Consider the following 23,388-nt stretch of genomic DNA (forward strand, 5'->3'; position numbering starts at 1 on the left):
GGGGTGGGGAATGTGAGAAAAATAGAGAAGGAGAGGGGAAGGTTTTGAGTGAAGAGAGGGGAAATAATTTCAGAGAAATGGGGTTTCCCCCGTTTTTTAATTCTCTGATTTGAGAATTACCGACCAAAGTTGGTAGGTACATTAAGTGTCGACCGTTTGACCAAAAACCGACCAACTTTGGTTGGCTTTTTTTAAAAAAAAAAATTAAATTCTTTTTTTTTGTGTGTGTTTTTTTCCTTAAAATATTATAAACTATAAAAAAAATATTATAAACTACAAGCATTTATTTTATTTAACTATGCAATTATTATAAATAATTATAAACTATAAGCATAATCTTTATAAATAATTATATTAACTATTTAATTTTAATAAATTATAATAGCATCTATCTAAGTAAATTTTTTAAGTTATAATTAAGTATGTGAGTAATTTCTCACACACACACATACACTATATTGTAATTGATGCTAATAACTTCTTTTTTCATTCGTTCATCACTAATAATGCATGACATAGATTAATCGATATATAGGTCGAGATGTTTTGATGAATCATCGATTAATATTCATCGATACATCTAAGTAAGTTATAAGTCGATGAATCAATTTACAAATAGATATATTTGATGATAAAGTATATATACTAATTAGTATCTTCCCAAGTCTATCCCTAAAAGAACCCAACCCTGTGGTCCTAGCGCTTCGTGTTCTTATATATATACACACACACAAACACACTTCACTGTAATACTTTAACTATATATATAGCTTGTTATAGTATATGTTAGTGTGTATATATATAGCTTATTAAAGATTGACCATGTTTGACCTATTAATTTAACTCGTTTACTTAATACTAATAGCTTCTTTCGTTTATTTAATTTGTGATCCATATATATATATATATATATATATATATATATATATATATATATATATATATATATATATATATATATATATATATATATATATATGTCAAAGATGTTTAGTATTAATTTTTTTATTTTTCATTCATTCATCACTAATAATGCATGGCATAGCTAGATTAATCGAAATAAGTCGAGACGTTTTGTTTTTACTATTAGTTGATATAGGTCAAACGTTTTGTTTTTAATATTCATCGATGCATCTAAGTAAGTTATAAGTCGATGAATCAATTTACAAATAGCATGTTATATATAGTATATGTTAGTGTATTCATTATTTGTATTACAAAAGTGTTAACGAATTATATTCATATTATTTAGATAGTAAATATAAAAGTAATTTGAAAGTTTGATCAATGTTGACGTAATAACCGACCAACTTTGGTCGGTTATTTTGCAGAAAATAACAATTACCGACCAAAGTTGGTCGGTAAATGCTTCCCCTACATTAACCGACCAACGTTGGTCGGTAATTTTAAATATAAATTCTTAAATATTATAAAATATTTTAAATAATAAAATAATTATTAAAATTTAAAAAATTGGATCTAGATTACCGATCAACGTTGGTCGGTAATCCAAAATTTTCTTGTCTGACCAGCTGGGTCAATTCGTTGACCAATTTACCGACCAACGTTGATCGGTATTTAGTTTAAAAAAATATAAAAAAAAATTTCCCCAGTTTCCGTGCAACCCGGACGGTTTTTGGTCGCTTTTTTTGACCGATCAACGTTGGTCGAAAATAGTTGGTCAGTTTTTAACAAATTTTGAGTAGTGAAACAATCCAAATTATCTATGGTGTCTCTAAGCCTAGACTATAACTCTTATAAATTAATACAAACCTCACACGACTTACTGCATCAACCATGATGCCATATCTAAGTATAAGAGTTTTGTTATCAACTCCAATTCTCAAGTAGAATAGTTCTTCTCCAATACACTCAATTATCTTGAAAGCACACAACTCAGACAAATTTGTGAGCAACCATAACACACGATAAATGTTTCCAACCTATCGGCAACATCAACATTAAAGACATTAAAGTCATGGTCAATACCATCTCAAGATTTTAGAAATTTACTTATGCCTAATCAAGTCATTGGAACTAAATCTCCCTGGCCTATCCCCATTTCACACATGATAATACCTCAAGCCAAGACATCTACTCTAAAAAATTCTGTAGCAAATCCAAAATTGTTCATCTCACCTCTCCAATTATGTATAGTCACAACAACACTGACGTATAAGTACTCTAAGCCACCGGTAAAATCACATACTACACTCAAATTCCCCACAACTGAAATATCCGACAAATTCGTAGGTAACACATCTTAAAACTGAATAACCACCAAATCCATTTTTAGAACCAACCATCCTACTCAAATGCACCCAATGTACCAAACAACTTGTAATTTACTTGCACATAATATCCATAAATGTAATAACCTTGCTTTTAAAAATTCGAGTGAATATTTTCTCAGTGCATACTATATTCACAAGGAATATCAAACCTAGTCATCCAATAATCTCGATATATTAATCAAGTGTATAATTTCAAACCTCCTGCAAATTTCTTGCTTAAGTCATTCTTGATGTGATCTTTCTCAAGTCATAACTAATTCACAAGTGTACTTTAACCCAGGAACTATAAAGACACATTCCCATAAGATCCAATCATCCATCTTAGACTTTTCCCCTTAGCCCGAAGCCATAAACATCTCATGAGAATCTACTGTAACTTATTCTCACTCATCCACCTTGTCATCTCGTTGGCGCTTAGCTTAAATTCTCACATGCTCATAGAGTACTAATCATAAAATATTTCAAATCATCTGCCCAATGCACCCTTATTTTTATGAGACTCGTATACAAACTCTTATAATAGGACGAACCCTAAAATCTTCTCCCAACTTTCTTATTCAACACACCACTCTTGACATATTTTATGGTTACATTACCACCAAGATCTGAATTTATCAAAGAAACACAAAACAATTTCCAAGAATTTGGTAGAGTATTAAGAAGCCAAAATTTTTGTATCTCATCATTAAAATTAACTCCCACCCAAACAATTCATTAAGGAAACCTAAAAATTATTTATATGATCAAGAATAGAATTATCCTTCTTGTATTTTGATGTCATCTATTGCTTTAGCAAGAATAACTCGTTACTGCCAATTTTTGAAGTACATATTATCTCCAGCTTTTCCCACAAGGATCTAGCATGTGTTTCATTTATAATTTGGCTGAAAATATTATCTTCAACCTATTGTCGTATATATCCATAGATTTATTGGTGTTCGAAATTTTAATCTTCATCAGTTATAGACTCGGATTTATGAGTTGCAAAAACGGGTAGATGCATCCTCTTCACGAATACAATATCTTTTATCCTGCTTTTCCATACATCATAATTGCTCCCTTTTAAATATACTACCTTTCTCATATTCTCCTCTATCACATTAAATCTCGGATAAATAACCAAGACTCTGATACTACTGTTATGCCAATAAGATATTAACTCGAAACTAAAGAAGATAAAAAATAATAAATGCTAACATGGAAAATCCTTCAAATCAAAGGTGAAAATCACGAGATCATAAAAATCCAAGAAGTTCCACTATAACAATAAGAGAATTGCAAAAGTTCTCCAAATTGGCTATACAACAAGCGCCAAACATGAAGCAACAACGCAACAAGAGAAAAATAAATCAAGAGAAATCACCAAAAATGGAGATGTTGTTCAGGACTCGAAATCGGATGCTACAAGCCTAAAAATCCAATATTCACCATTCAAATCAAAACGAAGATTTTAAAAACATTCAGTCAAACTTTCAGCCCCATCTAACGGTGAGCAAATCGGAAAATATAATTTGAAGCTGACAGGTCAGAGTAGAAATTTGTAGCAAAAAGAACCCCTTTTCATCTCTCCTCTCTTGATGGATGCTCTCTCAGAAACCTCTCTTAGGTGTGAAGTCTTTCAAATACTAATATCTATAAGCATAGAAAAATTCTTCAAAGTTACTCTATTTATGATAATGAGTGGTGCTTTCTCTTAAAGATAAAACCAACTCCAATTATGCATAAAAATTAAATCCAATTCTAAATAGGAATGAAAATCAAAAGAGAATAAGATTAAGCTGGTAGGCCTTTAGCTAGAGATTATAGGCATGGCCCCAACAAATTCTCCCTCAAGTCAGGGGGCCAAATATGTCTTCAAGTAGAAGAACTATTGATAAGTTTCATGCCTGCTAATTTTCTACAAAACTTATTCGTATGTGCATGTTTAACTTTAAAACCATCAGGCTGCTCCATATAAATCTCCTTTTTTAAATTACCATAAAAACAGTCTTCATATCCATCTGCTTAACCTCCAAATCAAGACTTGCCGCTAGACCTACAACCACAAGAATAAAAAATATCTTCACAATAGGATAAAGAATTTCATCAAAGTCAACTCCCTTGTTCTAGCCAAACCCCTTTAATCACTAACATCGCCTTGTACGTAGGTGCAGGGCTACGTTGATATTGCTTTTCTCTAAAAATTTATTTGTTTGATAAATCTCTCTTACCTTTCAGGCAATTTCACTAACTCATATGTGACATTCTCAAAGAGTGACTTCATCTTATCTTTCAAGGCTTCTACCCACTAATCTTTGTAAATATCTTATATGGCTTCATCATAACTTTCAGCTTCTCCCATGCCAGTGAAAAGTACGTACTCATTAGGAGAATAGCATATGAATTTTTGCTTCTCTCTTATAAATCTTCTATGAGAGGTTCTAGGAGCATCCCAAGTAGTTATCTGAGAAGGAACTGGTTGCTGAGCAGCCACAACATCATCAAATGGATCATCCATAATATCTACACCCTGATAATCATTTTGATCTTGGTCACCATCTTCATTATGATCTTGGGTTCCTTCATGTGTTAGGTGCATTGGTAATTGGAACAGGATCAAGATCAAAATAATTATCAAGATCAAAATGAACATCAACTAAGCTTTCATTACTTTAAGAATCTATCTTCTCAGTTTAATTAATATCTTCAATAGTCTGGTCTTCAAAACATATTGCATCATGACTTCTAATAAGTTTCTTATTAACTGAATTATAGAAACGAAATCGAAACTCATCTTGATCATAACCAATGAAGATGCACTGCTTAGTTTTGACATCTCGGTTTGATCTCTCATATTTTTTAACATTACAAGTTTTATACCAAAAACTCTCAAGTGACCATAAGAAACGTCTTTGGAAAACCAAACTCGGGACATCACCATCCAAAGCAACAATAGGATATAAATTAATAACATAAGCAATAGTTTTAAGTACTCCCGCCAAAAAGAATTTGAAAGTTTAGCATCCGAAAACAAGTATCTAACTCTCTCAACTAGAGTTCTATTCATCCTCTCTGCCAAACCATTCGATTAAGGTGTCATGTGTGGAGTTTTCTGATGACGAATTCCTTATGCTCTACAATAGTTATCAAAGGGACCAAAATATTTACCGCTATTTTCAGTGCAAATACATTTTAACTGTTTTCCGTCTGTCTCTTAGCTAATTCTTGAAATTCCTTAAACACGCTAAATACTTGATCTTTGAATTTTAAAGGATATACCTAAAGCTTGCAAGAATGTGATGACTCGATAGGTCATTTTGAGTACTAGCCCTAATTTTCGTGTTCCAAGACCTCTTATATGTTCCTTTAATATTTATTGATTTGTGTGCATGGTCCGATTCGCAAGCTTTTATGTGAAATTTTAAAAAATGAAAATTTTGATTTGGAATGAGACTAGAGTTGACCACGGTCAACATTTTGGGTAAACGATCTCGGATCGGTATTTTGACAATTTTGGTAGGTTCGTATGATTTTTTTGACCTGCAAACACGTTGGTTTGTGGTCCAGGGTGAGCTGAGCGCATTTCAGTGTGTTATGTGAAAAATTGTGAAATTAAGTTTTAAAGTTAAAATTCTTGAGTTTTGATGATAGATTCATGTTATTTGATGTTATTTTGAACAATTGAGGTAGTGAGAAAGTTGGTAGGATATTATTACACTTAAGTGCATGTTCGGTTTGGAGCCCGAGGGGCTCGGGTGAGTTTCAGATGAGTATTAGATGAGTTTGGATGGTTATGCAGCCGTTAGTGCCCAACAGTGGTTGGTGTTCAGTTGCAGATCTCGCATTTGCGAACATGGGCTGGGGGTTGGGTCTTCGCGAATGGATCCCTTTTGCGATCAGCATAGTGATCTCTTTTGCGAATCTTTCATCACATTTGCGATGCAGTGTAGTATTAGGGCAGCTTCGCATTTGTGAAGCTAAGCTCGTATTTGTGATGGATGGGTAGTTCGCATTTGCGAGATATTTGTCGCATTTGCGACGATTGGCTGTCTGATTCACTGATCGCATTTGCAATCAGTGTGTCGCATTTGCGCACATCACTTTTGTGAAAAAGTATTTGCAAACGCGACACCTGCAGCTGGATAAAAGAGGAAAAAATCGGGACTTAACTAATTTTACACCATTTTTTAACCCTAAACACTTTAGAGGCAATTGTTGAAGAACCGTTTCTTCCCAAATTCATTGGTAATTATCTTTAACTAATTTTCAATCAATTTCAATTACTTTTCATGAGTTTTTAACATCAAATCTAGGAATTTCATGGTAGAAATTAGGGGTTTTAGGTAAAATTTAGGAATTTTATAAATTTGAGATTTAAATCTCAAATTGAGGTCAGATTGCGAAACAAATCACATAACTAGCCTCAGGGGTAAATGGGTAATCGGATCTTGGTCCAAATCTAGGATTTCGACCAAGAGGCCCGGGGTTGACTTTTTCAATAATGATCAAAGTTGAACCTTTTGCGATATGCATTGTGATCTCTTTTGCGAATTTTTCATCGCATTTGCGATGCAGTGTAGTACTGGGGCAGATTCACATTTGTGAAGCTAAGCTCGCATTTGCGATGGATGGGTAGTTCGCAATTGCGAGATATTTGTCGCATTTGTGACGATTGGCTGTCTGATTCACTGATCGCATTTGCAATCAGTGTGTCGCATTTGCACACATCACTTTTGTGAAAAAGTGTTTGCAAGCGCGACACCTGCAGCTGGATAAAAGAGGGAAAAATCGGGACTTAACTAATTTTACACCATTTTTTAACCCTAAACACTTTAGAGGCAATTGTTGAAGAACCGTTTCTTCCCAAATTCATTGGTAATTATCTTTAACTAATTTTCAATCAATTTCAATTACTTTTCATGAGTTTTTAACATCAAATCTAGGAATTTCATGGTAGAAATTAGGGCTTTTAGGTAAAATTTTGGGATTTTGTAAATTTGAGATTTAAATCTCAAATTGAGGTCAGATTGCGAAACAAATCACATAACAAGGCTCGGGGGTAAATGGGTAATCGGATCTTGGTCCAAATCTAGGATTTCGACCAAGAGGCCTGGGGTTGACTTTTTCAATAATGATCAAAGTTGAACCTTTTGCGATCTGCATAGTGATCTCTTTTGTGAATCTTTCATCGCATTTGCGATGCAGTGTAGTACTGGGGCAGCTTCGCATTTGTGAAGCTAAGCTCGCATTTGCGATGGATGGGTAGTTCGCATTTGCGAGATATTTGTCGCATTTGTGACGATTGGCTGTCTGATTCACTGATCGCATTTGCAATCAGTATGTCGCATTTGCGCACATCACTTTTATGAAAAAGTGTTTGCAAGCGCGACACCTGCAGCTGGATAAAAGAGGGAAAAATCGGAACTTAGCTTATTTTACATCATTTCTTAACCCTAAACACTTTAGAGGAAATTTTTGAAGAACCGTTTCTTCCCAAATTCATTGGTAATAATCTTTAACTAATTTTCAATCAATTTCAATTACTTTTCATGAGTTGTTAAAATCAAATCTAGGAATTTCATGGTAGAAATTAGGGCTTTTAGGTAAAATTTAGGGATTTTGTAAATTTGAGATTTAAATATCAAATTGAGGTCAGATTGCGAAGCAAATAACATAACAAGGCTCGGGGGTAAATGGGTAATTGGATCTTGGTCCAAATCTAGGATTTCGACCAAGAGGCCTGGGGTTGACTTTTTCAATAATGATCAAAGTTGAACTTTTTTACATTCGTGGGTAGTTTCTAAAACTTATTTTGAATTGTTTGAAAGATATTTAGCTAGATTTGGTTGATTTGAAGGCTTGTTCAAAAGGAAAAGTCAGGATTGGTTGTTGACTTGGTTGTGAAAAGAGCTACGTTTCGTGTTTAACTTTTCCTTGAGGAAATTATGACTTGTTTGGTCTATTTGTTACGTGAACTATGTGAAGGGATTGCGTATATGCGAGTTGATGAGTGTATATGAATTGTCATGGGTTAAAGCATGCGGGTTGGGTTATTCACCTTTACATCTTTAATTATTCTATGTTATATTTTGTTACTGTGATGACCTAAAAGGTCATCTTATATTTTAGAACACGAATCTGCGCTCTTAAGCTTTAAAATTTTTATTTTTACCCTCCTCGATTTGCGTGCACAGTCCGGGCAGGTTTCTGAAAAGCTTTTATGTTGCAAATTGATGAAAATAAGAATTTATGCCTTAAAAAGTTAATTTTATTTGACTTAGGTCAAGATTTTTAGTAAACGGGCCCGCATCCGTATTTTGACGGTCCCGGTGGGTCCGTATCAAATTATGGGACCTGGCTGTATGCTCAGAATCGAATTCGGAGGTCCCTAGCTTGAGTTATGAATTTTTGATGAAAATTAAAAGTCTAAAAATTATTTGTATTTAAGAATTAATTGATGTTTGGCATTTTTAGTACTGGGTCCGTATTTTGGTTTTGGAGCCCGGTACAGGTTCATTATGATATTTATGACTTGTCTGTGAAATTTGGTGAGAAACGAAGTTGATATGATGTGATTCGGACGTCCAGTTGAGAAGATAGGAATTTTAAAGTGTTCTTAAGAATTTCATTTGATTATGTGCTAAATTCGTAGTTCTAGGTATTATTTTGGCGATTTGATCGCGCGAGCAAGTTCTTTTTAGACTTGTGTGCATGTTTGGTTTGGAGCCCCGAGGGCTTGGGTGAGTTTCAGATAGGCCACATGATGTTTTGAACTTTGGAAAATCTGATTTTCTGCAGATTCTGGTGTCTGGCATATCCTTCTTCGCGTTCGCGAAGGTCCTCTCGCGAACGCGAAGAGTAAAATGATGAGGCTGGATTTTCTTCTTCGTGAACGCGAAGGTTTGGTCGTGAACGCCAAGCGATGGGAGCATTACCCTTCGTGAACGCGACAAGCCCATCGCGAACGCATCGTGTTAGGCACTGTGGGGGGGGGGTGTCAGTCTTTTCTTCATCGCGAACGCGTGCAATGTCTCGCGAACGCGAAGTCCATTGTGGGGTAGCCTATGCGAAAGCTAACACTATCTCGCGAACGCGAAGGCTTGGCAGCCAATACTCTTCGTGAACGCGACAGTGGCCTCTCGAACGTGATACACACTGTCGCCCACCACTTAACAGAATCCAAAAATGGGATTTAGCCAAAAATTCATTTTTCTCAAAAACCAAATGGTGAGAGGCGATTTTTCAAGAGATATTTCTTCCCCAAATTGTTGGTAAGTGATTCTAAACCATTTTATTTTAATTACCCATTATATTTCTTAAATTATCAACCTAAAATCTAGAGTTTCATGGTAGAATTAGGGGTTAGGGTTAGAAAACTAGGGATTTCAGAAATTTGGGAATTTAGACCTCAATTTGAGATCGGATTCTAAAAATAATTATATATTCGTGCTTGGGGGTGAATGGGTAAATGGATTTTGGTCCGAACCTCGGGTTTTGACCAAGTGGGCCCGGGGTCGATTTTTTGACTTTTTGAGGAAAATTTGGAAAATTTAATTTATGCAATATAATTGATTTCTTTAGCAATATTTAATATTATTGAGTCATTTTTGAATAGATACGAGTGGTTTGGAGGCAAATTTCAAATAAAAAGCTGTGATTGAGAATTAAGTGGCCTTTGGAGCGAGGTAAGTGTTGTGTCTAACCCTGACTTGAGGGAATTAGGAATCTTAGATTATTTGCTAAGTGAAATTTATGTGAGCGCAGTATATGTGAGGTGACGAGTACTTATGCACCGCCAATTTACCTGTATTCCATGTTTCTTCCGTTTTCTTATATTGTCTCTTTCCTATACCTAATTTCTACATGTTTATACTAGTGTTGTTAAATTGATCGTCATTATCATGGTTATGGATTTTCTTTTGGTAATCGAGTATTCATTTAAAAGTTAAGATTTATATTGTGGAACCAAATATTAAAGTAAGGTTTGTACTTGTTATTCTATCTCCCTATTGTTATTTATACATTGCATTATGGTAAGGGAGAGTGTTCATGCATGAAGGGTGATGTCGTGCCATATTGTGAGTGTTAATGTACGAAGGGTGATGCCGTGCATTTTTCCTTTATTGTATTCACTATTCCTGTTGATTCATGGTATATTGACTACTCTGGTGATCATTCTGTTGTAGTTCTTTATCTTGTATCCCCCTCAGTATGTTCCCCTCCCGACATTTCCTGTTTAGTTCTTCATTTCTGTTATTTGTATATACACTGTTAAATTGTACAGGTTGATTTGTAGATGCCTTGCCTTAGCCTCGTCACTACTTCGTCGAGGTTAGGCTCGGCACTTACCAGTATATGGGGTCGATTGTACTGATACTACACTCTGCACTTTCTGTGCAGATTTTGATACCGGCTCAGGTTGATCGAGATTTTGCTATTGGTACACTGTCTGGAGACTCAAGGTAGATCTGTCGGTGTTCACAGACCTTGATGTCCCCATCTATCTTTTCTGTTCTACTGTTTCTTTTGTTCAGACAATTGTAATTCTTTTAGACTATTACTTGTAGTAAATTCTAGAATGCTCGTGAATTGCGAGTCCAGATCAGGATGGTAGTAATTAATGCAGTTTTATAATATTCCGCACTTATTATATTTCATCTTAGTTAATTATTGTTATCACCGAATGGAAATAAGGAATTGGTTTAATGATTCTCTAACGTTGGCTTGCCTAGCAAGTGAAATAATAGGTGCCATCACGGTCCCGTTGGTGGGAATTACGGGTCGTGACAGTTGGTATCAGAGCCCTCAGTTGCCTAGGTCTCATGATTCACGAGCAAGCTTAGTAGAGTCTGGAGGATCGGTACGGAGACGTGTGTGCTTATCTTCCAGAAGCTATGAAGTTTAGGAACAAGTTTCACTTCTATTCTTCTCTGTCGTGCGATTTTGCTTTCTCAATGCTGATTGAACTCTTCTACTCTTATTCTCTCGCAGATGGAGAAAACACGTACCGCTTCCTCAGTTGAGCAGCAGCTAGAGCCTCCAGTGGTAGCTCCTATGCGGGGCAGAGGTTGAGGCCGAGGCAGGGGCAGGGCTCAGCCTAGAGCCCGAGCAGCAGCCCCAGCAGTGCAGCATCAGATAGATCTTGACGAGGAGGTTCCAGCCCAGACTATTCCTGCCAGACCAACTCAGGTTCCGGAGGGGTTCATTGCTACCCTAGTACTTCAGGACGCTTTGGTCCGTTTGGTGGGCCTTATGGAGAGTGTGGCCCAAACTAGCGCATTTCCCATGGCACCAACAGTCTCTCAGGCTGCAGGAGGAGCCCAGACTCCCACCACTCCTGCTCTAGAGCAGATAGCTCCCCGGTATCAGGCTCCTGCAGCTCAACCAGTCGGATTAGTTCAGCCGGTTATTGCGGCACAGGTCGGAGATGAGCTAGCTATGTCTTCTAAGGCTTTATGGAGATTGGACAGGTTTACCAAGCTCTTTCCTGTTCACTTCAGTGGTGCTCCTTCAGAGGACCCCTAGGAATATCTTGACAGCTGTTACGAGGTCCTACGAAACATGGGTGTAGTGGAAGACCAATGGGGTTGATTTTGCTGCATTTCAGATGACTGGTTCCGCCAAGAAATGGTGGAGAGATTACTTGTTGACCAGACCAGCTGGGTCGCCTGCTCTTACATGGGACCAGTTCTCTCAGCTATTCATAGAGAAGTTTCTGCCTATCACATAGAGAGAGGAGCGTCGCCGTTAGGTTGAGTGTCTCCAGCAGGGTGGTATAACTGTTACTTAGTATGAGACCCGTTTTATGGATTTGGCCCATCATGCTATTCTTATGCTTCCCACCGAGAGATAAAGGGTGAGGAGGATTATTGATGGACTTGCTCAGCCTATCAGATTATAGATGGCTAAGGAGACTGGGAGTGAGATTTCTTTTCAGGCGACTGCTAATGTCGCCAGATGAGTCGAAATGGTTCCTACTCAGGGAGGTCAGGGGTCTAACAAGAGACCTCGTCATTTCGGTGAGTTCAGCGGTGCCTCATCTAGAGGCAGGAGTACTTTTGGTAGGGGCCATCCTCCCAGGCCGTTTAATTTAGCGCTCCAGGCATCCCACGGTGACTCAGGTGGCCGTGGCCCTCAGATGCATTATTTCGACTAGCTAGCCTATAGTGCATACCAACTCCTATTAGTGCATCCCCACTCCAGAGTTATCAGGGTGGTTATTCAAGTCAACATGGTCAGTTTCAGGGTCAGCAGTCACAGCAGCCGAGGTTATGTTATACTTGTGGTGATCCGAGGCACATTGCTAGATTTTGCCCTCAGGAAACACGCAGCTCACAGCATCAGAGTTCTCGTGCCATAGTTCTGGCACCAGTTGCTGCACCACCTGCTCAGCCAGCCAGAGGCAGGGGTCAGGCAGCCAGAGGTAGGGGCCAAACTGTTAGAGGTGGAGGTCAGGCCGTTAGAGGTGGATACCTGTAACACCCCGGAAAAGTTTGAAGTATTTCAATGTAAAGCCCCGTAATATTCACAAGTGAATTCAAGGTTTTGTGGTGCCGGAGTAGGCTTACGTGTTTGAGGATGGTATAAGATCTTCACGGCTAGCTTGCGAGCCGAGGTTCGGACATTTTGGGTTGAACAATGCACTGAAAAGTTAAGAAAATATTTTGGTGGAAAAGCGCATTTTTGCGGCCCATTATGCGGCCGCATAATCACTCTGCGGACCACATAATGGCCGCAGAGTGAAGCAGTAAGTTTGGCCAAGTCCGGGAGTGGAGATTGTCTCTATTAATGTGTTATGGCGAAGTTTGTAAGTTGAGGAGACCACATGGAGGGGAAAAAGTTTTAAGGAAATAAAATGTTCCCACTTGATTGTATAGTTAAATGATTGTGATTTGAAAGGTACTTCTGTGTGTTATGATATAAATATGTGCAGCTCATGTCCAAATACCACTCTTGATAGTATAATGCCTGTAATTATGAGATTAGTGACGTTGTTATATATGGTGATGTTTTGTTAAGTTGTGGATGTATTGTTAGGAATTGTTTTGGTGTAACTCTGGCAGGCGGAGAGGCCCAGTTATAGGGGAGACTCTGGCGAAATATTTTTGAAATTTAGGGAGTTAGCCAAATTTTGAAACTACTGGTGTGTGTGAACCAACAATTGAACCACATTGAATGCTAATGACGGATTTCGACCCTCATTTGAGGACGAATGATCCTAAGCGGGGGATACCTGTAACACCCCGAAAAAGTTTGAAGTATTTCAGTGCAAAGCCCCGTAATATTCGCAAGTGAATTCAAGGTTTCGTGGTGCCGGAGTAGGCTTACGTGTTTGAGGATGGTATAAGATCCTCGCGGTGAGCTTGCTCGCTGCGGTTCGAACGTTTTGGGTTGAACAATGCACCGAAAAGTAAAAGAATTTTTTTTGGCAGAAAAGCGTGTTTCTGCAGCCTATTATGCGGCCGCATAATCACTCTGCGGACCGCATAATCACTCTGCGGACCGCATAATGGCCGCAGAGTGAAGCAGTAAGTTTGGCCAACCTGAGGTCAGTTTTGCGATCGACTATGCGACCGCATAATCGATATGCGAACCGCATATCGATCGCATAATCCCTCTTGAGTTTTTGCGGAAGGAGTTCTGCGGTGCATTATGCGACCGCAGAACGAGTATGCAGACCGCATACTGGTCGCATACCTGGGCCGTAAGTTCAGGCACCTGAGGGCCATTTCTGCGGTCACTCTGCGGACCGTAGACCTGTGTCGGGGCACCCATTTTATTAATTTAAAACCCGACCCCCATTCCGTTAAAATACCCCTTAGGTCTATTTTGAGCTCATTTTTAGATGTTTCTAGAGTGAGAGATAGAGGGTTCAAGCAGGAGGGTCTAAGTTTTCATCAAATTAATCTTCAATCATCACTCAATGCCTTGGAAATATTCAAGTAGAGTACCAAATTCTTCATCCAAAAAGGTAAGACTTCATTACCCCAGCTCTTAATTTCAAACCTAGCTATAATGGGGTACTAATAAGATGGTTCATGGGTGTGAGGGTTGTTTATCTTGCATGCATGTGATAAAGAGTGTGGGAAAAATAAGAAGTGAACTAAAATCATGAATGTTTTTCTAATTTTGGGTTCAATTTGTATATTGCTAAATTAGATTGAGGTTGCTAAGGGTTCCGGGAAATTATAGAGTCTAAAGAAGCGCGATTGAGGTATGTTGGCTAAACTTTCTCTCTTGGAATTGAATTCCATAATGTTTCTGTAAGTTTCAAATGGTGGGTTACGTATTAAAAGGTTATGGCTTTGAGTCGTGTTTCAATGAACGATAGAATTGTTTAAAAACTTTTGTACTAAATTCATGCCCATTAGTGGCTGCTTTAACTAGTGCTTTGATTTATAAATATATCCAGTGTGATTCGAGTTCTATATACTCATGTGTTGAAATTGTACATTGTCATTGCTAGGGAAGAGCATTGTAGAATAAATGGTGTATTGATTGTTTATGATTTTCATGTATGTTTCTATTGTTGGATGGTATGCCTCAATCTTTGGGAAGAAACCATTTATATTTGAAGTTTCCATTTCAAATGGACTTGAAGTATATGATTTCTGAAATATTCTATACGTTGATACTTGATGGTTATCTTTGAACTTGAAAGAGGAAAGTGTGGAATATGAAATACGGCCATCGTGCCAGGAATAAAGAATCTTGTGAATGGCCTAATGAGCCAAGGAAATATTGTCGTTGTGAATGACTGGAAATACTAATGAGAATTCATATAATGTGAAAGATGTTGAGGTGAGTAAAATTGTATTTATGATATTTCTGTTTGCAAATCAAATCAAAGAAGCATCATTAGCAATACCCGAGGAAGGGTGGGTCGTAAGGCCCATACCTGAAACTACACGTGCCGGTGTAGGAGTGGATTGTGATTATTTCCCTTATTTGGGATGTAATTAGAATATTTGGAAATTGTGATATTATTCCCCTTAATTGGGATGAAATTAGAACCTTTGTGGATTGAAAAAGTCAACCCGCACGACATATGTGGGAAGGCGGCCTAGCTGATCGGGTAGAGATCAGACGCTATATTGCGCATATGGTGGTACTACTCTTGGTAACAACTTTCTTTCGCATCACATGTCAAACCACATTGTTCGTGGAAAGATGGGCTAGCCGATCGGGCATGATCGGACTCCATGCTAACAAAGACGGTGGTATATCGGTGCTAATGATCTCCCAACCAAAATTATATATGAAGTTTGTATTTTGAAAATTATTATGTTTTAACTGGACGTTTGGATATTGTTGATTGTGACTTGCTGTTTCTTTGTGTTGCCTTTTTCTTATATGGTCATTCTATTTTGAAAGAGTATTTTTAGCCATACATACTAGTGCTATTCGACAGTACTAACGTCCCTTTTTGACGGGGGCGCTGCATCTTTAATGGATGCAGGTGGTTCTTCAGCAGGCAACATTGATCAGTGATAGTAGTATAGTCTTTTCAGCTGATTTGGTGAGCCCCACTTCATCGCGGGGTCATGTATCTTTTGTTTCTCATGTACAGTGTTTTAATGTATAGCCGGGGCCTTGTTGCCGGCATTTCCATATTATTCTTCTATTGTATTTAGAGGCTCCGTAGACAGGTTATGGGTTATGGTTGATGTTGGGAATTGAACTAGAAATGTTGGTACTTGAAAATTATGTTTTTGTTCATTAATTCTATAAACTCGTAATATTTTGGAAATTATGAATGAAGCTACTAATGGGAATGAAAAGGAAGTTGTTAATAAAATCTTTTCAGTGATTGATTAATGGAGCACATCTCCTCTTTATTCATGGATGAGTTTGGGTAGAAGTAAGTCTAATAGGCTTGCTCGGTCGGGTTCTCTCGGTTGAGCGCCGGTCGTGCTCCCTGAGTTTGGGACGTGACAAGACCATCCAGTTAGAGGTCATCTCAGGGACGTAGTTCAGAGTGGTGGGGCCCAGGCCTAGTGTTATGCTTTCCCAGCCAGGCCTGAGGCTGAGTCATCTGACGCTGTTATCACAGGTACTGTTTTAGTTTGCAGTAGAGATGTTTTAGTTCTATTTGATCCGGGATCTACTTACTCCTATGTTTCATCCTATTTTGCTTCCTATTTGGTTGTGCCCCGTGATTCTTTGAGTGCTCCTGTATATGTGTCCATACCAGTGGGAGATGCTATTATTGTAGATCGTGTTTATCATTCGTGTGTGGTCACCATTGGGAGTCTTGAGACTCGTGTAGATCTTCTACTTCTGGACATGATTGATTTTAATGTCATACTGAGTATGGATTAGCTGTCACCTTATCATGCTATATTAGATTGTCACGCTAAGACGGTGACCTTAGCCTTGCAGAGGTTGCCTCAATTAGAGTGGATAGGGAATCTTGGCCATTCTGCCAGCAGGGTTATCTCTTATGTGAAGGCTCGGCATATGGTCGAGAAGGGGTGTCTAGCTTATTTGGCTTATGTCTGCGATTCTAGTATGGAGGTTCCTTCCATGGATTCAGTGCCGGTTGTTCGTGAGTTTCTAGAGATGTTTCTTGCAGACCTTCCGGGGATGCCACCCAATAGGGATATTGATTTCTACATTGATTTGGCTCCAGGCACTCAACCCATTTCCATTCCACCATACCTCATGGCCTCGCCAGAGTTGAAAGAATTGAAGGAGTAGTTGCAAGATTTTCTTGATAAGGGCTTCATTAGTACTAGTGTCTCGCCCCGGGGTGCACCTGTGTTGTTTGTGAAGAAGAAAGATGGATCGATGAGGATGTGTATAGATTATCGATAGTTAAACAAAGTCACTACATAAAACAAGTATCCATTGCCGAGGATTGATGATTTATTTGATCCTCTTCAGGGTACCCAGGTGTTTTTGAAGATTGATTTGAGATCTGGCTACCATCAGTTAAGGATTAGGGCATCCGATGTCCCTAAGACAGCTTTTCGGACTCGGTGTGGGCATTTCGAGTTTCTAGTGATGTCATTTGGGCTAACAAATGCCCCAGCAACATTCATGGATTTTATGAACCGGTGTTCATGCCCTACATGGATTCCTTTCTAGTTGTGTTTATTGATGATATCTTGATCTACTCTCACAGCCGAGAGGAGCATGAGCAGCACCTTCGGATCGTTCTTCAGACTCTGGGAAGGCCAATGTGGTGGCCGGTGCTTTGAGTAGAAAGTCAGCTAGTATGGGCAGCCTTGCTTATATTCTAGTTAGTGAGAGACCACTACCATTGGATGTTCAGGCCCTGGCCAACCAGTTAGTGAGGTTCGATATTTCTGAGCCCAGCCGTGTTCTACCTTGTATAGTTGCTCGGCATTCTTTGTTTGAGCGCATTAGAGATCGGTAGGATGACGATACTCATTTACTTGTCCTTAGAGACACAGTGCGACACGGTGGTGCCAAGCAGGTTACTGTTAGAGATGATGGAGTTTTGAGGATGCAGGGTTGTATTTGTGTGCCTAATGTGGATGGACTTCGTGAGTTGATTCTTGAGGAGGCACACAGTTCCCGGTATTCTATTCATCCGGGCGCCGCCAAGATGTATCAGGACTTGCGAGAGCATTATTAGTGGAGGAGGATGAAGAAAGACATAGTTGAATATGTAGCTCGGTGCCTAAATTGCCAGCAGGTAAAGTGTGAGCATCAGAGACCTGGTGGTTTACTTTAGAAGTTAGATATTCCTGAGTGGAAGTGGGAGCGTATCACTATGGATTTTGTTGTTGGACTCCCACGGAACCAGAGGAAGTTCGATGCAGTTTGGGTCATTGTGGACAGGCTGACTACGTCAGCGCATTTTATTCCTGTGGTAGTTACCTATTCCTCGGAGCAGTTGGCAGAGATTACATTCGTGAGATTGTCCGTATTCACGGGGTGCCCGTGTCTATCATTTCTGATCGAGGTACGCAGTTCACCTCGCACTTCTGGGCAGTCCGAGCGCACTATTCAGATCTTGGAGGATATGCCCCGCGCACGTGTTATAGACTTCGGAGGATCGTGGGATCAGTTCTTTCCCCTTGCAGAGTTCGCCTACAACAACAGCTACCAGTCGAGCATTCAGATGGCTCCCTATGAGGCATTATATGGTAGGCGGTGTCGGTCTCCAATTGGGTAGTTCGAGCCGGGAGAGGCTCGGTTGTTGGGCACAAACTTAGTACAGGGTGCCTTGGATAACGTCAAGATTATTTAGGATCGACTTCGCACAGCTCAGTCTAGGCAGAAGAGTTATGCCGACCATAGAGTTTGTGATGTTGCATTCATGATCGGATAGAGTGCTACTTCGGGTATCACCCATGAAGGGTGTAATGAGGTTCGGAAAGAAGGGCAAGTTGAGCTCTAGGTATATCAGACCTTTTGAGATTCTGGAGAGAGTGGGAGAGGTGGCTTACAGGCTTGCGTTGCCACCTAGTTTAGTAGCTATTCATCTGGTATTCCATGTGTCCATGCTTTGAAAGTATCACGGCGATCCGTCCCATGTGTTAGATTTCAGCTCTGTCCAGTTGGACAAGGATTTGACTTACGAGGAAGAGCTGGTGGCAATTCTAGCCCGGCAAGTTCGCCAGTTGAGATCGAAGAGTTACCCTTCAATTCGAGTGCAGTGGAGAGGTCAGCCTATTGAGGCAGCTACTTGGGAGACCAAGTCCGATATGCAGAGTAGATATCCCCACCTTTTCACCAGCCCAGGTACTTTTCTATGTCCGTTCGAGGATGAACGGCTGTTTTAGAGGTGGAGAATGTGATGACCCAAAAGGTGATCTTATATTTTAGAACTCGAATCTGCGCTCTTATCTTAAAAATCTCATTTTTACCCTCCTCGATTTGCGTGCACGGTCTAGGCAAGTTTTCGGAAAGCTTTTATGTTGAAAATTGATGAAAATAAGAATTTATGCCTTAAAAAGTTGATTTTATTTGACTTCGGTCAACCTTTTTAGTAAATTGGCCCGGATCCGTGTTTTGACAGTCCGGTGGATCCGTATCGAATTATGGGACCTGGGCGTATGCCCGGAATCGAATTCGGAGGTCCCTAGCTTGTGATGTGAAATTTTGATGAAAATTAAAAGTGTGGAAATTATGTATTTTTAAGAATTGATTGATATTTGATATTGTTAGTACCTGGTCCGTATTTTGGTTTCGGAGCCAGGTACAGGTTCATTATGATATTTAAGACTTGTCTGTGAAATTTGGTGAGAAACGGAGTTGATTTGACGTGATTCGGACGTCTAGTTGAGAAGATAGGAATTTTAAAGTGTTATTGAGAATTTCATTTGATTAGGTGCTAAATTCGTAGTTCTAGGTATTATTTTGGCGATTTGATCGCGCGAGCAAGTTCGTATGATGTTTTTAGACTTGTGTGCATGTTTGATTTGGAGCCCCGAGGGTTCGAATGAGTTTCGGATAGGCCACGAGATGTTTTGGACTTTGGAAAATCTGGATTTCTGCAGATTCTGGTGTCTGGCATATCCTTCTTCACGTTCGCGAAGGTCCTCTCGCGAACGCGAAGGCTTGGTTGCGAACGCCAATCGATGAGGGCATTACCCTTCGCAAACGCGTAGTGTTAGGCACTTGGGGGGGGGGGGGGTCAGCCTTTTCTTCATAGTGAAAGCGAGCAATGTTTCGCGAACACGAAGTCCAGTAGGGGGTAGCCTACGCGAACGAGAACACTGTCATGCGAACGCGAAGGCTTGGCAGCCAATTCTCTTCGCGAATGCGACAGTGGCCTCGCGAACGTGATGCACACTGTCGCCAACACTTAACAGAATCCAAAAATGGGATTTAGCCAAAAGTTCATTTTTCTCAAAAACCAAACAGTGAGAGGCGATTATTCAAGATCCATTTCTTTCCCAAATTGTTGGTAAGTGATTCTAAACCATTTTCTTTCAATTACCCATTGCATTTCTTGAATTATCAACCTAAAATCTAGAGTTTTCATAGTAGAATTAGGGGTTAGGGTAGAAAACTATGGATTTCGGAAATTTGGAAATTTAAACCTCAATTTGAGGTCGAATTCCAAAACTAATTACATATTCGGGCTCGGGAGTGAATGGGTAAATGGATTTTGGTCTGAACCTCGGGTTTTGACCAAGCGGGCCCGGGGTCGATTTTTTGATTTTTTGGAGGAAAATTTGGAAAATTTAATTTATTCAATATAATTGATTTCTTTAGCAATATTTGATATTATTGAGTCATTTTTGAATAGATACAAGTGGTTTGGAGGTGAATTCTAAAGGAGTGTGATTGTGAATTAAGTGGCCTTCGGAGCGAGGTAAGTGTTGTGTCTAACCCTGACTTGAGGGAATTAGGAACCTTAGATTATTTCCAGAGTGAAATTTATGTGAGCATCGTATATGTGAGGTGACGAGTACTTATGCGCCGCCAATTTACCTGTATTCCATGTTTCTTCCGTTTTCTTATATTGTCTCTTTCATATGCCTAATTGCTACATGTTTATACTAGTGTTGTTAAATTGATCGTCATTATCATGGTTACGGATTTTCTGTTGGTAATCGAGTATTCATTTAAAAGTTAAGATTTATATTGTGGAACCAAATGTTGAAGTAAGGTTTGTACTTGTTATTCTATCTCCCTGTTGTTATTTATGCATTGCATTATGGTAAGGGAGAGTGTTAATGCACGAATGGTGATGCCGTGCCATATTGTGAGTGTTAATGCACGAAGGGTGATGTCGTTCCATATTGTGAGTGTTAATGTATGAAGGGTGATGCCGTGCCATATTGTGAGTGTAAAAGAACGAAGGGTGATGCCGTTCCATGATATGAGAGTTAATGCACGAAGGATGATGTCGTGCATTGTTCCTTTATTGTATTCACTATTCCTATTGATTCATGGTATATTGACTGCTCTAGTGATCATTCTGTTGTAGTTCTTTATCTTGTATCCCCCTCAGTATGTTCCTCTCCCGACATTTCCCGTTTAGTTCTTCCTTTCTGTTATTTGTATATACACTGTTAAATTGTACAGATTGATTTGTAGGTGCCTTGCCTTAGCCTCGTCACTACTTCGTCGAGGTTAGGCTTGACACTTACCAGTACATGGGGTCGGTTATACTGATACTGCACTCTACACTTTCTGTGCAGATTTTGATATCGGCTCAGGTTGATCGAAATTTTGCTATTGGTCCGCTGTCCGCAGACTCAAGGTAGATCTGTCGGCATTCATAGACCTTGAATTCCCAGTCTATCTTTTCTGTTCTACTGTTTCTTTCATTCAGACAGTTGTGTTTCTTTCAGACTATTACTTGTAGTAAATTCTAGAATGCTCGTGAATTGCGACTCCAGATCCGGGTGTTAATAATTAATACAGTTTTATAATATTCCGCACTTATTATATTTCATCTTAGTTAATTATTGTTATTACTGAATGGAAATAAGGAATTGGTTTAATGATTCTTTAACATTGGCTTACCTAGCAAGTGAAATGTTAGGTGCCATTACTGTCCTGTTGGTGGGAATTCCGGGTTGTGACAGTTACCTGCTTTGATTTGCTAGATATTACTTACTTGTTATTCATGCCTCATTTGTTATTTGTCAATTAATTGATATATGTTTCGGTTAATTCATTCATTAGTCAATACTTTCTTACTTGTTATATGTTCCTACCTGTATTTATTGTATATCTTTATTGATGCATGTCTTTACTTGCCTTCATTGCCTTTACCTTACTTCTTATACCTTTTTATGTTATACTCAATTGTGTGAGTCCTTTAGTTGTTCTTGTATTAATGAATTGTTGAGGTTTGTGAGTACGAGGTATTGGTTATTCTCTGTTGTACTAGTAGATCATTGGTGTTTTGTACGCTTTCGTACTTTTTGTGTTGAGATTACATTATTTGTTGTGATGATTTGTTTATGTTAATGAGTTGATATTGGGAATGGGTTGTGCGTTGCAACAGTATTAAAATGAAATGATAATGGGATCAGGTTGCACGACGCAACATATATTGATATGATATTGGTATCGGGTTGTATGCGGCAACAGATATTGTGATAAATGTTGGGATCGGGTTACGCACCACAACAGAGTATGATATGTGGTATTGGTTGTAGTTGTAATATTCTATTCTGGTACTGTGATATCAATATTTTGAGATGATGTTATTCTGGGGCCCTCAATTAGTTTACCTTCGGGTCCCATTCTTATGAGTTTACTACTTTATCTATATTTCTGTCTTCCTTTATTATTATTCGTTCAGGTATATAGGGAGTGTCCAGTTATAACCTCGTCACTACCTCGTCGAGGTTAGGCATGCCACTTAAAGAGAACATGGGTTTGGTTGTACTCATACTACACTCTACACTTCTTGTGCATATCCCGGTGTTGGTCCTAGTGGAGTCTAAAGGAAATTTCTCGGATCCGACTCATACAGGAGAATCGAGGTAGAGCTGCATGACGTTCGCAGTTCTTAAAGTCCCCTTCTACTCCGTTTTTACTATTTATCTATTTTCAGAAAGTTGTACTTCATTTCAAACCATATTTGTAGTATTCTAGTCGCTCACATACTTGTGATCTCAAATTTCTAGGTGTCACGATCCAAACCAATGGGCCGCGATGAGCACCCGGTACCTTACTCAACCGAGTACCAACATAACGTATCTTTTCATATCATACTATTATAAATAACTGAGCCGGAGAGGCTGCCGTGAGATAGGTAGAATACAATATGTAATACCAACTTATACATAAGACATATATGCCTCTAAGACCAAAATAACCACTCGTACACTGAACATAGGCTGACAAGGTCATATAATCTTTTACGCACATGACATCTGTCTTCAAGCCTCTAGGAATACATAATTAGCATAAAGGTCGGGACAGAGCCCCTCCATACCAAACCATACATATCTAAATCATACTAACCAAACAAGCAACTCCAGAGCAAATGGAGTGCACCAATATCTTCTGCTGAGCTGATCGCCTACTTGGAGGACTCTCGACCTATCTATCGAGACCTGCGGGCATGAAACGTAGCATCCCCAGGCAAAAGGGACGTCAGTACAAATAATGTACCGAGTATGTAAGGAATGAAAATTAGTAAATAATAGACATGAGAGAAACATGGAGT

The sequence above is a fragment of the Nicotiana tabacum genome, chromosome 2 (assembly GCF_000715075.1).
Source record: "Nicotiana tabacum cultivar K326 chromosome 2, ASM71507v2, whole genome shotgun sequence".
NCBI classification, from domain to species: Eukaryota; Viridiplantae; Streptophyta; class Magnoliopsida; order Solanales; family Solanaceae; genus Nicotiana; species Nicotiana tabacum.